Raw genomic sequence first — 19,157 nt, forward strand, 5'->3', positions numbered from 1 at the left:
TGGCTTGTACTCTATTTTAAATATGAACTAGTTTTTTTTGATTTTTTTTTGTTTTAGTCTTTACAATCTTTCCCCAAACACATGTCTTCCAGTTTAGAATCAAATTTGTCACATTTCTGTGTATTGTCATCCATGTGGGAGAGAGGAATGAGGTTGTGACTCTTCCAGAACTGATTTCAGGATTGTATAGCAATGAGCCAGATAATCTTGTACAAGTCAGGTTGCATGCATAGTTTCTTTTTCTGCATCTCGCCTCTCCCTCAAAATAGAATTGGTTCACATTTGATGCTGCACTTATTTGCTTCGTTGAGAATTGATTCATCTGAGGAAAGCAGGTTTCAACAGCAGACTGCACTGGGAGTGGAACACTTGTTTCTTCTGATTACGAGTAAAAGGATAACTTTTTAGTTACCAGACCACCAAGAGAGCTTTTCATTTTAATGAGTGAGGTGCCATATAAATAATGTTAAATGCAAGCTTATTTCTTTAAATTCTGCATTATCCTTCCCTCATTACTGCAGGATCTTTCCTGAGGAGAGTGAACAGTTCAGCCCCATGCTTCTGATAGCAATGCTATTGCATGAGTTAACCATAATGAAAAAAAATTGACATTCCACAAATATAAAATCAGTTTTACAGGGCCAGAGAGGTGGTTCAGTAATTATGACCTAGTACACTGTTAAAAATCCAGGTACACCTCATTCAACAAGGTGTAACTTTCTCAAGGGATTTTATAGTGAGATGAATTGTGCAAAAAGTGAAAGTTCACATCAAATCAGTGATTTCTAATTGATTTTCATCCGTGAGAACATCAGTAGCGCACCCTGTGGTGGAGCGGGGAATCACTGACAACAACTTATGGATGTTTGCATTTAACAATAGATATGCAGACGCCAGAATTGCTATCAGTTTCACAGAGCAATGACAGTGAATGCTGACAGTTTCACTGTCGTTACAACTACAAAGTCCAGCCCAGTAAGACAATGAATTTAATACTAGTACTGGATATGAGTACACATTACTCCCAGGAAGTAAATATTGTACATCCTGTGGTAGCTTAGATTTTAATATGGACTGCTTGTTCAACTTCTGTATTGTTCACGGTCAGTCAATAGCTGCATGCCACTTGTCACAATCACAATAGCATCTTGTGTTTTACTTCCACATATATGTTGTTACAGTGTAGAAGTTGTTTTGTTATGTGTTTGTCGTCCTAATTGCAGAGAGTGCTACAGGGTATGAATTACCATTAAGAAACAAGTTTTATTTCAGGCGTATTCAAAACAGTGACAGTTCTTACAGGTGCCATCAACGTTTTGCGCCAAGATTGTGCATAAAAGAATTCTCCACAGTCTTCAAGTAGTTGACAGTAGTCTATATAGAAAGGAAGATTGGCTTACCCATGTTATCAGTACCTGCTTGCAATCCTACCATGAGTTCTGAAGACTGGAGGCAGCAGGAGCTTTTTCTTTGTGTATGGGCACAGATTCAATCTTTTAACATACATTCATTATACTTGCAAATCAGGACCAAAGGCAGAAAGAATTTGCATTTATCAGGATGTCTCAAAGTCCTTCACAACCAAAGAATTATTATTTAAAATGCAGTGACTTAAATTGTACAATTCAGATAAATTCCCCATTTTGAAAGGTTTTTTTGGTCATGTTCAGTTTTTAGGCAAATACAGCAGCCATTTTCCACACAAGTTTCCCCCATTCAGTAAATAAGTCAAAGTACCAGTTAATATGTACTACAAATAGCTATTAGGGTCTTTTAGTATCACTAACAAGATGTCCCTTTTTGCTTTGAGTTGTTTTTGCTCTGATGGACTACAAGGTTCGTTGTGAAAACAACTTTTATTTTTCTCTGGTCTCCACTTGGCACTAGCATGTGTGCTCTACTGCAATTACTCTTGCAGTTTCAACCATAATATCTTTAAAGGCCTGTTGGTCCCTTTTGTAACAACCTCCTTACTTATTAATTCAGTTATGCATTGAGAACATTTTATTTGTTTGGCTGCCACATTTCCTATGAAAGATGCTTTTAGCTAGGACACTATCCTGTTCAGATGGAAACACCTCAAACGGGTAAATGTTTCACACAAAGAATGGTGGGTATCTGGAATGAGCTGCCTGAGGAGGTGGTGGAGGCAGGAACAGTAGCGACATTTAAGAGGCATCTGGACAGGTACTTGAATGAGCAAGGCATAGAGGGATATGGAATTAATGCAGGCAGATGGGATTAGTATAGATAGGCATTATGGTCGGCATGGACGCAGTGGGCCGAAAGGCCTGTTTCTATGCTGTATGACTCTATGACCCATGAACCCTATCCCTCCTTTACCAAAACAGAATATCTTCAGCCAAAAAGTCCTTCCTATTGCCTGCTTAAGTTAGCCTCATCCTTAGTAGTTTTGCTTATTGGTAATTCTGAACAAAATATTTTCTCTGGGTTTAATCCCAATAATCATCATCCACAAACTGGGATTATTTTGCAAAAAAGTGTTCCTTACTCCTCTTTGTTAATTTACTTTGATCAAGTCATTCTCCTCCTGCATTTTATTCAGCCAAGACATAAATAGAATGGTTCAAAAATGGTTGCTAAATTGCACTGATTAAATTATAATTTCAGTTCATGCTTCAAATCAAATTCACAAAGTCAATAATCTATACTCTGCAAGACATTTTTATATCCCAAGTGAAAGTCTGATAAAAGCATTCACATATGTTAAGTTGCTTTCCTGGCAAACAATAGCTGACAATTATATCTTCCGATTATGCAATAATAACACTACTGATAATCCAACATGACCATGTCCCTCCAGTGGCAGTTGCCTCTCCAGGAGATTTCTTATAATAAGTAAACTATGGACTCTTTGCTTTGGACTGTTGAATCATTATGCTGAGAAGACTCCCATCAACAATAGTTCATATCGGATTTTCGACAAGTCAGTTTCTGCCGATAATTTACTGTTTCATCATTGAAGTTCCTTCACAGGTCGGCTGAGAGTTATCATAGTTTGTGTCAAACAGACTAGGAAAAAATCAAGAACAGAGTAATTACTACTGTGATTTAACACATTCCTATACTCTTTATAGGTAAAACAATGGCCCCATAAGGAAAATGATTAAATAGTAGAACTGAAGGGCAATGCTTACAGACCTGCCGATTTTCAATATTTAGGCTTGGATAGGACATCTAGAGCTGAATTTTATTAGCCCCTTGACGTCAGGGGTCGTGGTGGGGTGGGGGGCTCCACAACCTCTGACGCCAAGAAGGCCCCGCCACATTTTACTGTCGGCGGCAAGGCCTTGGTGCAGCCGGCAGGGCCTTCATTTGTGTATTATAATGAATGTAAATAAATGGTAAATGGCTCACCTAGACTGGGCAGCCGTCCCACGACGATATTACACTAGCCACCCACTGCAACTCGCACACCTTTGGAACTCCAATCAGAGTTCTGAGGCGAGCCACTGTTGGGGAGGAGGAAGGGGAGGAGTGGGGAAAACATTTTTATTGGCTGTGGGGATGGTGGGAAGGGGTTGAAGGGCAAATGTGATGAGGGTGGGGGGGATGTTTGGAGTGGGAATAATGTTAATGTTTGTCATATTGGCCAATAAAAAAAACCATTGGGGGGGTTGGGAAAGGGCCTGCATCTTTTAGTTATTTTTTTTAAAGAAATGAACAATAGTCTCTCTTTAAAAATTCAAAGTTTCGCTAAGGTCTCGAAGCCCTTTAAAAATGGCGCCAGCGCCGACGCCATGCACCATTGCTGGGGACGGAGTGGCCGCCCCCTCTATGTCAGTGGCAGACTGGAAGATTGGGAAACTTTTAAAGATCAACAAAGGATTACTTAAAAAGTAATCAAAAGAGCAAAGGTAAATTATGAAAGAAAACTTGCACAAAGTATAAAAACGGATAGCAAAAGCTTCTATAAGTATATAAAAGGGAAGAGAGTAGCTGAAGTTGATGTTGGTCCCTTGGAGGATGAGACTGGGGAGTTAATAGGGAACACAGAATTGGCGGAGACACTAAATCAGTGTTTTGCCTCAGATTTCACGGTGGAAGACACTAGTACCATCCCAATAGTAACAAGAATTTCGAACAATCATCATCACTAGGGAAAAAGTACTGAGCAAACTATTGGGATTGAAGGCAGACAAGTCCCCAAGGCCTGATGGCCTACATCCTAGGGTCTTCAAGGAAGTGGCAGTGGAGATAATGCATCCATTGGTTATAATATTCCAAAATTCCCTGGATGCGGGAAAAGTTCCAGTGGATTGGAAAAATGCTTATTCAAAAAGGGAGGGAGGCAGAAAGTAGGAAACTATAGACCAGTTAGTTTAACATCTGTCGTTGGGAAATTGTTAGAATCCATTATTAAGGAAGTAATAACAGGACATTTAGAAAGTCAAAACACAATTCACCAGAGTCAGCATGATTTTATGAAAGGTAAATCGTGTTTGACTAATTTGCTAGAGTTCTTCGAAGATGTTACAAGAAAAGTGGATAATGGAGATCCTATAGATGTAGTATATCTGGACTTCCAGACGGCATTTGATAAGGTTAATACACAAGGTAAGATCACATGGGTTTAGGGGCAATTTATTAGCTTGGATAGAGGATTGGCTAATCAAGAGATAACAGAGAGTTGGGATAAATGGGTCCTTTTCTGGTTGGCAAGATGTAACTATGGGGGTGCCACAGGGTTCGGTCCTCAGGCCCCAACTATTTACAATCTATATTAATGACTTGGATGCAGGGATAGAAGATACTATAGCCAAATTTGCAGATGACACTAAAATAGGTGGGATATTAAGTTGCAATAAAGAAATAAGAAATTTACGAATGAATATGGATAGGTTAGGTGAATGGAGTTTAACGTGGATAAGTGTGAAGTTATCCATTTTGGTCGGAAGAATAGAAAGGCAAATTATTATCTAAATGGAGAGAAACTTCAGAGTGCTTTGGTGCAGAGGGATCTGGGTGTCCTCATGCATGAATCGCAGAAAACTAGTTTGCAGATACAGCAGGTAATAAGGAAGGCAAATGGAATTTTGGCATTAATTGCTAAAAGAATAGAGTATAAAAGTAGGGAAGTGTTGCTGCAACTGTACAAGACATTAGTGAGACTGCACCTGGAGTATTGCGTACAGTTTTGGCCCCTTTACTTGAGGAGGGTTGTAGTTGCATTGGAGGCAGTTCAGAGGAGGTTCACTTGATTGATTCCAGAGATGAGGGGTTTGTCTTAAGAAGAGAGATTGAGCAGTTTAGGCCATTACTCTCTAGAGTTTAGAAGAATGAGAGGAGATCTAATTGAGGTAGAAAGATGATTAAGGGGATTGACAAAGTAGACGTAGAGAGGATGTTTCCTCTGGTGGGGCAATCTAGAACGAGAGGTCGTAGTTTTAGGATAAGGGGTAGCAGATTTAAAACAGAGATGAGGAGAGATTACTTCTCTCAAAGGGTCGTGAGTCTGTGGAATTCACTACCCCAGAGTGCAGTGGATGCCGGGACATTGAGTAAATATAAGGAGGAGATAGACAGATTTTTAATTAGAAATGGGTTGAAGGGTTATGGAGAACGGGCAGGAAAGTAGAGTTGAGGCTGAGATGAGATCAGCCATGATCGTATTGAATGGCGGAGCAGGCTCGAGGGGCTGAATTGCCTACTCCTGCTCCTAGTTCTTATGTTCTTATGTCATCGGCGGTGGCCACTCTGCCCCCTCCATTTAAATGAGCCCCCGCGAGAAATACAGCGGGGGCTCAGAGGCGGCACTTCTGCGCCTGAAGACCGTTGACTTCAAAGCCCCTATTATTGAAGGGGGTTATTGATTTTACACCTTTGGCCACTCACACAGAACAGAGTGTAATGTTGACGCTGAAACAGTATTAGAAAAATGAATTATAACTTTGAAATAAGTCTAATTGAACAATTATCGCCCTGTAAAATGAAAATTGTCAACATAACTAGTGGTTTTGAGCATTATAAAGAGCTGTTGCTGTTGGATTGTGAAGCTAATTTTTAGTTGCCAAATAAAATCCGTAGCCTAGAATTTCCACGCTGACTTTTGTTTGGGCTTAGTATAATTGTGGTGGGGGAAGAAAGTGGAGTGGAATGCATTTCCACCCCTTTCTAGCTGAATTGATCAATACCAACGGAAGCCCCCTCCATGTTCCCAGCACACCATCATGATGTTACACATGGAGAAGGATTGGCTGGATACAAGGCTTTCCTGGAAAATCCCACCAGTTCTGCTCATCATACTACCTGGCATAAAGCTGGCTTGCTGTACTGTTGTTATAAGCAAGCCCCAAAGTGCTGCAAAAGGGGAGGATAGGATTTGCATTTATGTCACTTCATTCATGATCCCTGGATGTTCGAAAGCACTTAATAACCAAAGAACAACTTTCTGAAGGGAAGTCACTGTTGTAAGAAGTGTGGCAACTGAATTACACACAGCAAGGTCCTCCAAACAGATAACCAGATAATCTGTGTTTTAGTGATATTGGTTGAGGGGTAAATATGGGCCAGAACACCAGGAGGTCTCCCTTGCTTTTCTTCTAATAGTGCCATAGGAGTGTTTACATGCGTCTAAGTGGAAGGTGGGATCTCAGTTTAATTTCTCATCTGAAAGATGGCACCTTCAATAGTGCAGCACTCTTCCAAAAGGTAATCACAGTGGGCAGCACAGTGGCCCAGTGGTTAGCACCGCAGCCTCATAGCTCCAGCGACCCGGGTTCGATTCTGGGTACTGTCTGTGCGGAGTTTGCAAGTTCTCCCTGTGACTGTGTGGGTTTTCGCCGGGTGCTCCGGTCTCCTCCCGCAGCCAAAGACTTACAGGTTGATAGGTAAATTGGCCATTATAAATTGCCCCTAGTGTAGGTAGGTGGTGTGGGAATGTGAGAGGGTAATGAGATTAATGTAGGATTAGTATAAATGGGTGGTCAGCACAGACCCGGTGGGCCGAAGGGCCTGTTTCAGTGCTGTATCTCTAAAAAAAAAAATAATAAAAAATAATCAATCCAATGGAGCTCAGTTGTCATTCAGAGAGCAGCACAATCACAAAGGACCCAAGAGGAAGGAACATCTATGCAGGTTGGCCCTGAGGCCAGAACAACCTTCTGCCGGAAGAATATGGATTACAGAGATTTTACTCCATCATCCTTTTCATTTAAAGTCACTTTTTCAGGATTGCAACACAGTTATTATAAATAATTATTTCACGCTCAGATATTTTGGGGCTTCATCTTCAGCATGGGAACCTGCAAAATGTCGGAAATCCTAAAACTAATAATTCTAGTTCTGTTCTCACAGTGAACACAAAGCTTCCTAGACCATCGGGAACAATAATGCAACACTTCCACTATACCTTTAAGCAATGCAGACGATTAGTCACTGGCACAGATTAGAGGCAGGCACGAACACCATCAATCAAACAGCACCCCACCCCAAAAAAAATTGGTGATGAGAAATAAAAATAATTTTCATTCCTGTGGCTGTACCATTTGCATGCCACTTATTATTTCAGTAGGTTTTCAGCACAGGAAAAGAGGTATAGAGGAACATTTATTCATCTAAATAAGCAAAATGCATTTATTTCAAAGCTATGCACATATTAAACTCAATATGAACGGGCAGTTGCGGGCTTCCTGGATAGAATTAAAATGATCTTTTTGTTATTTTGCATCTAAAATACATTTACTTGATTATCCTTAGTAACTTCTCCAGCTTCTAATTCTAAGCTCTCTTTGGGAGTGCCAACCATAGTGCAATTGTCCAATTAAACAAATAAAAAAAGATATTGCATTTTTGCACATTTTGTGAAAGAAAATTAAATTAACTGGTATCGTAGTTAATACCAGGAATCATTTTTGAGTTTTTAATTTTGTGAAACTGGGGCCATTTCACACATTTAATAAGTGTTTTAATACTTCACTGTAAAACAATAGGCCTCTATTTGGGGGGGTGGAGAGCAACAAAGCATTAACTGTGAAAACAAGGGACTGTTTCATTCCAGTTGCACAAATCAATTTTTTCTTTGCATACTATGCCATTAGGCAAATTCCTGCCAACATATTTGTTCACATCATCCTCAACCTTTTGATACACACTTCATCACTGGTTGAGAAATTTTGATGCCACAGATGTTATCAACCATCTGAGTTGGTATCAATGAACAAGTATTAATCCTATGACTTCTTGGCAGATTTGCTCATTTCTTTCATGTGTGGTCCTGCCATTGTGCTTGCAAGATACAGATGAAGAACTGGACACCAAATTCATCTAAATATTTTCCATTCTTTATTGTGTCTAAGTGCTGTAAAGCAAATTCATGAGCATAACTGATCAGTTCTATTTCTAATAGCTTCTGAAATAAGATGATTTAAGGAAAGTATATGACTAGAATATCATTCTAAAATATATGGTGAAATTTGTCACCTAAGCCAACAATTAGCTACTGCCATAAATGTTACCTGGCAGCAGTTCTCGGAGTCCATGAATGCAATTGGAGTTACACAGAAGCATCATCCTTATGATACTGAGCACCAACTCTCCATGTTAGCCTGTTTTGACATAATAGTCACATGGCTATGGTAGGATCTGACCAATGACAAAGGAAAGATATGGATTCATATATTTCTAAGGTGGTCAGCTGGTGTGTTCCTTCTTTTGGACTACCTGTTCCACTGGAGGAAATTAAATCCTGTTGACCTTCCTTCACTAGTGGAGCTAGGGACAGGATTTTGCAGGGTATTTATATTTACAACTAGACATAAATGTTACTTCAATGTTACCCTTTACTTGATAAACAGAAATTTAGGTTAACCAGTGATCTGTAATTTTTGGTTGAAGACATTTTAAAATTAAATTTGTTCTGCAATCTTGTGTTTCAATCTTTAAATGCACACGATTTCTAAACTCCATTGAATTCATGCAATTACAGATTTTTACATTGTATTTTCTTGTTTCCTTGCTGTGTTCCTGTGTTTCTCTCACACTTCCTGTGTATGTTTTATTTTCTTGTATTTATTTGACAGCATTCCTGTATTCTCTTGGTTCAGTTGCTCTGTTTATCTTGTATTTTCTTGATCCTATCTTTGTATTTTTCTTTTAAATCTTCCATGGTAAGCCTTGCTGCTTGCCTTGTATTTTCTTTGCGCTATCATTGGAATTTCTTCTCATGTGTACAGAGAGAAGTAAGAGTGCACCAGTTGAAAAATTGAACTTCTGATATTTTGGTGAAAATTGTATGTATAAGAAAAATTCTCCAAGAAAATATAGGGAAATTTGTGGTATTTGGGAAAATTAAGTTGTATATTACTTTGCCATTTACATTACTTTTTTGGCTTTGATTTTCTCCTCTTTCCTGCTTATCTCTGAGTCTCATTCTATTCTCTAGACAGGGTTCAGGATTTTGTGCATGAAATAAGTGTAATACATGGAAGAATTTCTAGCTAATCTCAATCCTTTTACATCTCTTTCTCTGTACTTAAAATTGAGACTACAGTATGGAGATCTGACTGTTCTTGAGCTGCAAATGAATTGTAATAATTACAATGGATAATAGGACTGGTCAAATGGTCTGCAGTGATCTTTTCTGGATGCATGAGCATTCAATATGGTGGATGGTCTGTGCTGAAAGTGTGTCAATGACCATATTGGCAAAGGCTAAAGTATGTGCATCCAGAGGCCTGCATCTGAAACAGATGTTAGACTCTTTGCATATGTAAAGAATAAGTCTGACACCCATTTCAGTACCCCTTCCCAAAACTGAGCTACCCTGAACATTGCCAATGGCAGGCCATTTGCTGTCAAGCAACCAATGAACTTAAAGGGACCACTGGAGTCCATCACATGGAAAGGTTAGTTTGTTTTTAAAAAAACTTAACTGAATGTGAAGCTGGAAGGAGCGGCAGTTCTTCTTCCAGCTCCACAGCTCTCAGGAAGACTGTTGCCTGCCCCCTCCTCATTATTATCCTCCTCCACCCTTTTCAGTACCTTCTTGAGGGCACTATCAGCAATGCAGCAGCTGAAAATTTGTATCCACTCCGCTATTGAGGTGCCTAGCATATTGTAGCAGATGTGAGCAGTGCGTTCGTCTAAATGAAATGAGGTCCAAGGCTCAATATTGAGTGAAGCTCAGGCCTAACCATTCTAACACAGGGATCATTCCCTGTATCCAGTTTGTGCTGGCAGGCCAAAAGTATGTCAGTTGTTTGATTATAGCTTCAGATAATAATGTTTCCAGCTCAAATTGTGTTGTTCAATGCATACACTGGACTCTCACATAATTGGTTTAACTAACTTTTAGGAGACATTTCTTACGAGACTGATTTTCCGCTTGGAAAAGGCTGAAATCCACCATTCAAATAATCCCAAATGTATCCAAATGCAGTCTGATGAAACTTAAGTGTGAGTTTAATCTACAGAGAATTTGAAGGACTAACCAACTTGGACTGCTTCTCTGCACCTTCCATTGACAAGTGCCAAGTTGCCCATCCACCTGGGTACTGGCACATGACAAAAGGTGAATACGAGGGAAGGAAAATAAAACTAGTTAAGTACATGTTCACAATGTCATTTCTCTGATTAGGATATGCTTTATTAACTTTAACATTTCGTTCTAATTTCTATTTTCTCATTGTGAGATGATTTCTGGGCCCTGTCATAATACAAAACAACTTGCGCGTGGTGGGTGGGGGTGGTGCTGGTGATAATCACGATGCTGGCCTGTAAGAGGGCACTCAGCAAAGTCCACGCATAGAGAGAAGATGGAGCTCTACTGGAAGAGCTATTTACATTTGCTATTGGTGCTGTACTTCTGGCAACATGCACAAAAAAACAATTGAGATGGCACTTTGTGCTGCAGGAGGCACTACTGCCGCCTCACTTATACAACAAAGATTGATTCCCTTGGCCCATCAAGTTTGGTAACTGCTCCAAACCTGTTTCCTTGATGACAATAGTATTCACTGTTTAAATCAAACAATTTGACAAAGCTAAAGATTGAAACAAAGAATGTTAAAATAAATAACAATTCTTTGTAATTGCTTGATTGTTTTTAAAGTTACCAATGGTAGGGTTTGTTCCCTAAACAAACATATTGTGGAGCAATTGTGGGACAAATTTTCAAATGGCCATGGAGGAAGACGGACCCTGAATTTCCCACCACTGGCCAGTTTGCTGGCATGGTCCCACCTCAGGGCCATTTTCAAAGAGGCTGGTTGTGGGGGTGGGGGGAGCGGGATTACTCAGCTACCTGCCCACAAATGGCGAGTAGCCAGTTAAGCCCTGTACTGGGCATATTAAGGCCACTGTGCAGACGTCGACTGGGATTTTACAGTCCACACTAAGGCCAAATTCCAGCCGATGAATGGAGGCAGCCTCTCAATGGCAGACTGGGGCCAGCGCTCCATCTACCATTTTTAAACCCACCCCCCAACCACCACGTTCACAATTACATGATGGCCACAGCTGTGGCCATAAGCCGCCCTGTAGAGGGGTGTTTCTCCCTCACAATGATGGCCTGGCAGCTGTGGCCTCATTTTTAATATTTTTAAAAAGTCTTCAGAGGGTATCTCCATCTTACGGCGCCCTCTCTTTCACCTACCTACATCAATAGTGCCCACCTCTGATGGTGGGGCAGCCGACGTGTCAGTGTTGGAGGATCTCCTAACCGCCCTCCGGCCTCAGGAGCCTGCCTGCCATCCTTAATTGGATGATGGGCCAATGACTAACCTGCACTTCAAAAAGCACATCGGGTGACAGGCCCTGACACGACGTGTGGTTGGGACTCAGAAATGCACCTGATGTCGGGGTCCGGACCCCAGCACAAAATTACACCCTCCAGTGTGAAAGATTTTGATAAAGAGTTGTATGTGTATGTATGATTGTGCTGTTATCTATAAGAACGCTTTGAGTTCTGCCTGTGTTTCTATGCATTAATGTGTGTTTGTGCATTAAGCAAGGCCCAGACTTATTGTTGGCCTGTATCATATTGTCAGCCAAGATGCTCATTGTTAACACCATTTCATACAACTGGCCCACCTAAGCTATGAGCTGTCCAACCAAAGGCTGATCCTGTAAATTCTGATAGACTTAAGCATCCATGCACTTTGAACTATGATGTATATTTTGATCTTCACCGCATGGGTGATAATGTGGCAGGTGGTTTGTACACCCATCATAGAGCCTATCTGATTTTCATTCCATTAGTCACCATCCAGACAATGAAATGTACCCCATTGTGTCCAGTCACTGCATTCTAAACCTGATGGTAGAAAACATATATCTGCAGGACATACAGAACCATGGCTAGAATGAACTTTGCCTTTGTTTATGTCAAAGTCACTGGTTTCTGTAATTCTTTTACAAAAGATGGTCAGCCATATACCACTTATTGAAAACATGGTGGATTGTCTGAGAAAATAAGTATGAGTTCTAGTAGCCCTCTTGATATTATTCAAGATATAAGAAAAAGTAATGCTAAATTTGCAGGGAATCATTCTAGCAAAGGCCAATTGCTTTTGTACATCTCTAACTCAGTCTATAGTATTTCCCTAATTTTCTCTTCTAACATTATTCCCTTTCACCTCTTCAGGCTGGGTCACTTCAGCCCACAACATCTATATTGGCAAAATATTTTACCTTGAACAATACACCAAGAGGTATATGCCACCTAGATGATGCTATAAAGGTTGTATTGACAACACAGCAAACTATGTGTAACTGCAAATTATAACCAAGATTTAAATTTGGCGCTCTCACTGGGGGGGAATGTGAAGTTATAGCTACCATCAATGCACTTCGGCAGTATAATAGTTGTACATGCTAGCTTACTCCCTATCTGGTCACTAAAGGAATAAGTATAGAATGTTGATTAGTTCCCCTTCTTGTTCTCAGTAAGGTTTAGGATTGAGACTGCGGGGTGGGGGGGTGGGTGCGCGGGGAAGAGCGGAGAATTTCACCTCTGGGGTCTGAATGTGCTTCCAGTCCAGTCTGATGATATGTAAGTCTCCTCTCTCTTAGTTTTATAGATCCTACATGAAATGAGAAATGAGCAGTTGCAAGCTAATTTCCAGTTAGCATAGGTCTAAAGCTTAAAATTCCTCCCAATTTGGCACTAAATTGACAGCCTTACTTAGAGAAATCATGTGTTAGCTGTTGTGGGAAATGAAAAATGCTATTAATTTAGTAAAGGGCACTGAAAATCAAGGCATATTACCATTTGGTCAAAGTAAAGGGAACCTGAGAAAGCTCAACAGTGACACTGGCTTCCCAAAATGAGAAAGTGTTTCCATTTCCCAGGATACGACTGTAAAAAATCATCAAAAAGATTAAAAGGAGAGATTGTTCTCGAGTGCAAGCACAAGAGCTGAGAATGATGGGAAATGTCATAACAGTTTACCTATTCCACTGTGCATGTACCTTCCTTTGTTGATGCTGTTTGGAGCAGCATGTCAACATGAAAACTGATACTCTTCATGGCCATTTGATCTCGAACTTCGATTAAAACAGGTTGCAGTAATGGATTTCTGCTTCCAAATTCAGTGTTGTAAAATTCTTGTATACCATCAGCTACTCATATTATCACAACCTGAAAGTCTGTTAAATCCATATGATTAAGCATTAACTCTAGTTTCTCTCAAAATATGAGGCTATTAAAAATAATTTGACATTTTATAGTTGTAATGACTATGGCTAGCATTGTATGTACTGGAATAAGGACAAAGAACGCATTAAAAAAAAACAAGACCAACAGGGGGTTTTAATCAGCCAAGGGCCTCTGTTCCAGCATAAAACTTTCAGATACATTCACTATGGCCATTAGTAGATCAATGGTAACATAACTGTTGAACTCAGACAGCTGAACTTGCTCTTGGAATATATGCTTTGACCACATATTAATCTCTACTCTCAGTTGATGCAATCCCTAAGATTCAAACAAACTATTTTTTTGATAAATTATTTTTTGGGTGTTTTAATAGTTTTTTTATCATAAAGATTAATGCATTTCAGTGTTTCTAAGTAATTAAAAGTCATTCAGTAATAAAGTATGAATGGTGGTGAAAGTGCTGGGAACCGTATACGACAGTGGAAAAGTTACGAGGTCTTATGTAGTGCTTTCTGCTTGTTCTAGACAGCACTTTAAATTCCTTTTTTTTTTGTCAAATGGCAGTGTGCTGTCTAAGAGAGTTTCATTATAATTCAAATCTGATTCTAAATACTGATTAAATACTGTGTGATGTTCCTGATTTCACGTACAGTGTGCTAATCTCCTCTATTTCAAATGAGGGCTAAAGGCCAGCTAGCTTCTTGCATGTCCAGAGCAGACCTGCACTGTTTACTTCTTTTTGTTGTCACACTAGTATTCCTCAGGGATTGCTTTCAGTCCACATCTCTTTCTGGCTTTAATGGAAAAGGATGAAGAAAATGGTGAAAGGATGCCAGGGATATCAGAGAGCACCAGAGGCAGACTGACCACATCCCACATTATGCCATCAACTGTATCAACAGGACGAAGTGCAGCTACTTGGCAATGATGAAGAAATCCTGACACCACAAATTTTGATTCAGGAAGAGGGCAGTTACAGAGCTGTGCCACCTGTTTCGGGATTTGCAGCCACATTCTATCACTCTCAAATTGGCAGAACCCAGTGATGTCCCTGCTCTAGCCTTTCAGGAGAGAGAAGGGGACATCAGAGAGTGGTGGGTGCATGGAATGCGTTGCCAGCGGTGGTAGTAGAAGCAGATACATTAGGGACATTTAAGCGACTCTTGGATGGGTACATGGACGATAGTAGAATGAAAGGTAGGTAGTTAGTTTGATCTTAGAGTAGGTTAAAGGTTCGGCACAACATCGTGGGCCGAAGGGCCTGTACTGTGCTGTACTGTTCTATGTTCTATCACCAGTATCAGCTAATTTGTTTTCCACAACTGTATCAAATAGATGACTATTCATTGTTCAACAGGAGCAACACCCATCTCTGTTCCCACTGAACAGCAACAACAGCAGGATAGACTGCCCAATTTTGCTACACTACTGGATTTCCTAGGTGGGCATTAAATTGGCCAGTCATGTGCCTAGGCACACACCAAAAGGGGTTAAACACTATCAATATGCAGTTAGTCATGGACCAGGAGCAACGCATCATATAGGACAATGCCAACCTCCAGGCTTCAGTCACAACACTTCCATATTGAAACAGCGATCTGTTGCAGATTCATTTGAAGGCAAAACCAAACTAAAAAAATATCTACTTGAAGGCCAAGACAATCAGCCCTGAGTAATGGCATCCTTGCAGTATCTACAGACAGGAGCAGAGTCTGTATATCTACCAGGATAATTACTGATCATATATATTGGCATCTACACCTGCCTTGATGGATACGGATGGGGGTTGTGCCTTACAATATAGCCAGTGTCTCTAACATTGCTGTCATCTATTGTATGCCCCACAATTTTACAGTAATTATGGAGAACGGAGAAGGCCACCAGTACAGCCAGAAAGATGATAAATTCAGCTTAGGTACTCCCTGATAAATTCAAGTCTGAGTTCTCTATAGCAGCAAGTGATATTTTGATTGGGTTTTGACACTGGATCCTCTGATGTGAGTGCTATGGGAGTTGTTATGGTAGACTTCAATACAAAGAAACTTTGCTGTACATGTGTGGTAAGCAATTAAACTAGACCATTTGAAACTTGAGTCATAAGAACAAGAGAAGGCCTTTCAGCCTGTTGAATCTGTTCTGCCATTCGGTGAGATTATGGGCTGAATTTTACAAATCCCCGCTGTCAGAGGTCGTGATAGGGAGGGTGCTGGAAAATGCCTCATGGAGCAGGCTGCCATGCACCACGACGCCGAGAGGGCTCAGTTCAATATTGCCGGCAGCGGCGAGGCCTCGTGGTGGCACTCCGCCACTCGGCGACGGGACCGCCATTTAAATATTTAAATAAATTAAAATAATTGAATTAATGACATTCACGTTCCTGCCGTCTGTCCCGGTGCAATCTTTGTGCCGCTGGCCGGCACTCCCATACCTTTGGATCCCTGTCCGGGTAACCGAGGTGGAACACTGGTGGGGAGGAGGAGGAGGTAAGTTTCTCAGTGCAGGAGGTGGGGGAGTGGGGTCAAAGTAATATCATTGGTGTAGGGTTTGGTGGGAAGGGTTATAGTTTAAAGTTTAAGCACTTTGTTGGGGGTGGGGGGAAGGTCGGTGGACAAGTTAAGTGTTTTGCGGGGGGAGAGGGCAAGTAATTAATTCTATGGTTATGGGGGGGAGGGGGCAAAATAAATGTTTTTAATTTTTTTAATTCAATGTCTCTTTAAAAATTTTAAGTGAACGGTAGGGCTCAAAGCCCTTTAAAAATGGCATCAGCTCCTGCGTATAGGCAGCTGATGCCATTGCTGGGGACGGATAGCCCGCCCTGGCTATTTAAATGAGCCACCGCACTTAATATCGCAGCGGCTCCGCGTTGTGCGGCCCGCACAGGCGGGCTGCCATTGTTTTCATGGCAGTGGGAGTATAAATGTCAGTCCCCTGGCTGATCTGTATCATAACAGAGAACAGAGGAAGTCCATATTCATTGCATTTCTATAAAAGACTTTCATATCTCACTTGGTTCTCTGTCATGCAGAGTTTTTCTGACATGGAATTTCCAGTTATGCAATTTCTACATATGTTTTGATGGTGTATATTTATGCATGTGCAATCTCTTTTGTCATTCAGTTTGCTGTGTTCTACACTTGGTTTTCACTTGGCTGCAATATTGGGCTGAGATAGATAGATGTAGTATAAAAACAGCCCTAGCCACGATGAAAACATAAGTGCACAATTTATTTGATGGTACCATTCTTTTTGTGCGATGGCAAATATGGCAGATCTTAACCAACCTTTCAGCAGAAGCTGCTCCAGTGTGTTCCAAGAACGGAGCCTTAAGACCATGGGCTGAATTTTATAAGCCACAAGCCACGATTCCAAGCGCGGCGGCTTATTTAAATAGCCGGAGCGGGCTGTCCATCCCCGGCAATGGCATCAGCTGCCTGTACGCAGGTGCTGATGCCATTTCTAAAGGGCTGTTAGCCCTATCAGCAAATTTAAATATTTAAAGAAAGAGTAAATGAAATTAAATAAATACATCTCTTTTGCTCTTCTGCCAATCTCTCATAACAATTAAATTAATTATTTGCTTTCCCCCCGCAGAACACTTACCTTTACCATCTGACCTTCCCCCCAACTGTATAAACTTTAAACTATAACCCTTCCCACGATCTCCTACACCCATTGCGTTAATTTGACCCCATAACCCCCACCCCCCGCACTGATGAACATACCTCTTCCCCCCTTCCCCCAGTGTTGCGCCTTGTTTCCCCGGATGGGGATTCCGAAGGTGCGGCAGTGCCGACCGCTGGGGTGAAGATTGCGGCAGGACATCGGTATGCGATGGGAGAGTAATTAAGTCAGGTATTTTAATTTATTTAAATGTTCAAATTGCGTTCCTGTCGGCGAGCGGCAGGGGGAGGGGGGGGTGCCGCCACAGGGTCTCGTCTCCGCGGGCAATATTGGGCCAGGCCCTGCCGGCGTCATGGTCCGTGGCGGGCCTCATCCGGGGCCATCTTCAGCTCCCCCATCCCTGCCATGGATCCCAGTGTTGAGGGCTCCATAAAATCTAGCCCTATGAGTTTGTTGATATGTTATACTTTCAGCATAGTGCCGAATCTGTATTTTTAGTTATAACTCTAAAAGACTTTCAGAATGTTGAATGTTCCATGCTAGCAAGATGACAGTGGCTCAATGGCATCGTTAGTTTACTCTGATGTTCCAAATATTAAAGAAGCCTAAATATCCATAAAATAATGAATCTAATTTAACGCTTCAAGTATTGTAAATAGAATGCTCACTGCTTTCTTTGTTAAATTATTTTCTGCTTTCACTTTTGAGGCTGATTATAATTTACAAGCTACAGCCCAGTCAGCCTGAGTTGTGGAAGTAAAAATATACAGAGCGTGTGTAGAGGGAGAGGCAGCTAACTGAGACAGTAGGCACTGGGAGATCAGTCGGGGTCAATGTAAAGACTTAAATTCAGGGAGAAGCTTGAGGAATAAGCACTATTTGATTTCTTTGTAAAAATTATTTTAGTTTACGTATTAATTTTTTAGTCTAAATATTGAACGTGTTTTCTGATTTTTATTTTTCAGAAGTCATTGCTTCTATCTAGTCAAATCAGAAACAAAATCAGAACAGTTGGATGACCCTGACAGAATAAATTTATCAATAATGGGAAAGTGAATTTGTATAAACACATTAGCTTTAGTGATTAACCAATATTTCTTACTTTACTTCGTAAATTCCAAGTGTTCAACTTTGTTTCCCATTTAGTGCTTGCAGATAATATTTTATAAGCAGGGTCATAAATTCATGGTGAATGAATATGCTAAAATATATTTATATTATAGGGGAGAAGTGCACTTTTTGGATTGATTCTGTCTGTTTTTCCTGTGCAAATAGAAAATCAGTGGCTTCGCCTATATTGTACAAAGAGCCTACTATTCATATGATCAGGGCCATTGGCTGATGGTGACTGAATAAGTCAAATTCAGTTTTTATTACATAGAATTACAGGATTTTACTGTTGTTTCTGGGATCACAGTATGCAAAAATTACAAACCAATGGTCATGATTAAAATTCTAAAAGGAAGAACGGGTAGAACTACTTTAAACTTTGGACATAAGTAATGACCAATTGAACTAAGTACTGGAGCGTAATACACATCACAACCTCAGGAAGGAATCAGCATTTGTAGGCATGGGGGCCAAGAGTGGGCAGCAGTAGAGAAACACTGATTGAGAAAATTAATCCCTTCTCTTCAAAGAGAGCAAATTAAGGATTTTATGCCATCTCCAGCCTCACTGTAACAGAGGTCTTAGTGTTCCTGCATTTTAGGCATACATTATAATGAATGGTCCATAACATGGAAAAGGCCTTGAGCCAAAAATCTTGAGCTAAGATCTTACAATATATTCAGTGCTGTGAATAAGAATCTTATAATGAGTCTGGGCTGGATTTACTTTTGCATGAATTTCCCATTTCAGAGTGAGTGTAAATAATAAAAAAAATTGTGTGTATTGGAAAGCAAACTTCAAATAAGTT

The 19,157-nt window shown here is 40.6% G+C and overlaps 1 protein-coding gene across 1 annotated transcript in view; it reads left to right on the forward strand.

The window, feature by feature from the left end:
* Positions 1–19,157, forward strand: part of dclk1a (doublecortin-like kinase 1a) — a 345,065-nt gene that overhangs the window by 324,542 nt on the left and 1,366 nt on the right. The window lies entirely within an intron of this gene.

Source organism: Heterodontus francisci, chromosome 6 (assembly GCF_036365525.1).
Source record: "Heterodontus francisci isolate sHetFra1 chromosome 6, sHetFra1.hap1, whole genome shotgun sequence".
Taxonomy (NCBI): Eukaryota; Metazoa; Chordata; class Chondrichthyes; order Heterodontiformes; family Heterodontidae; genus Heterodontus; species Heterodontus francisci.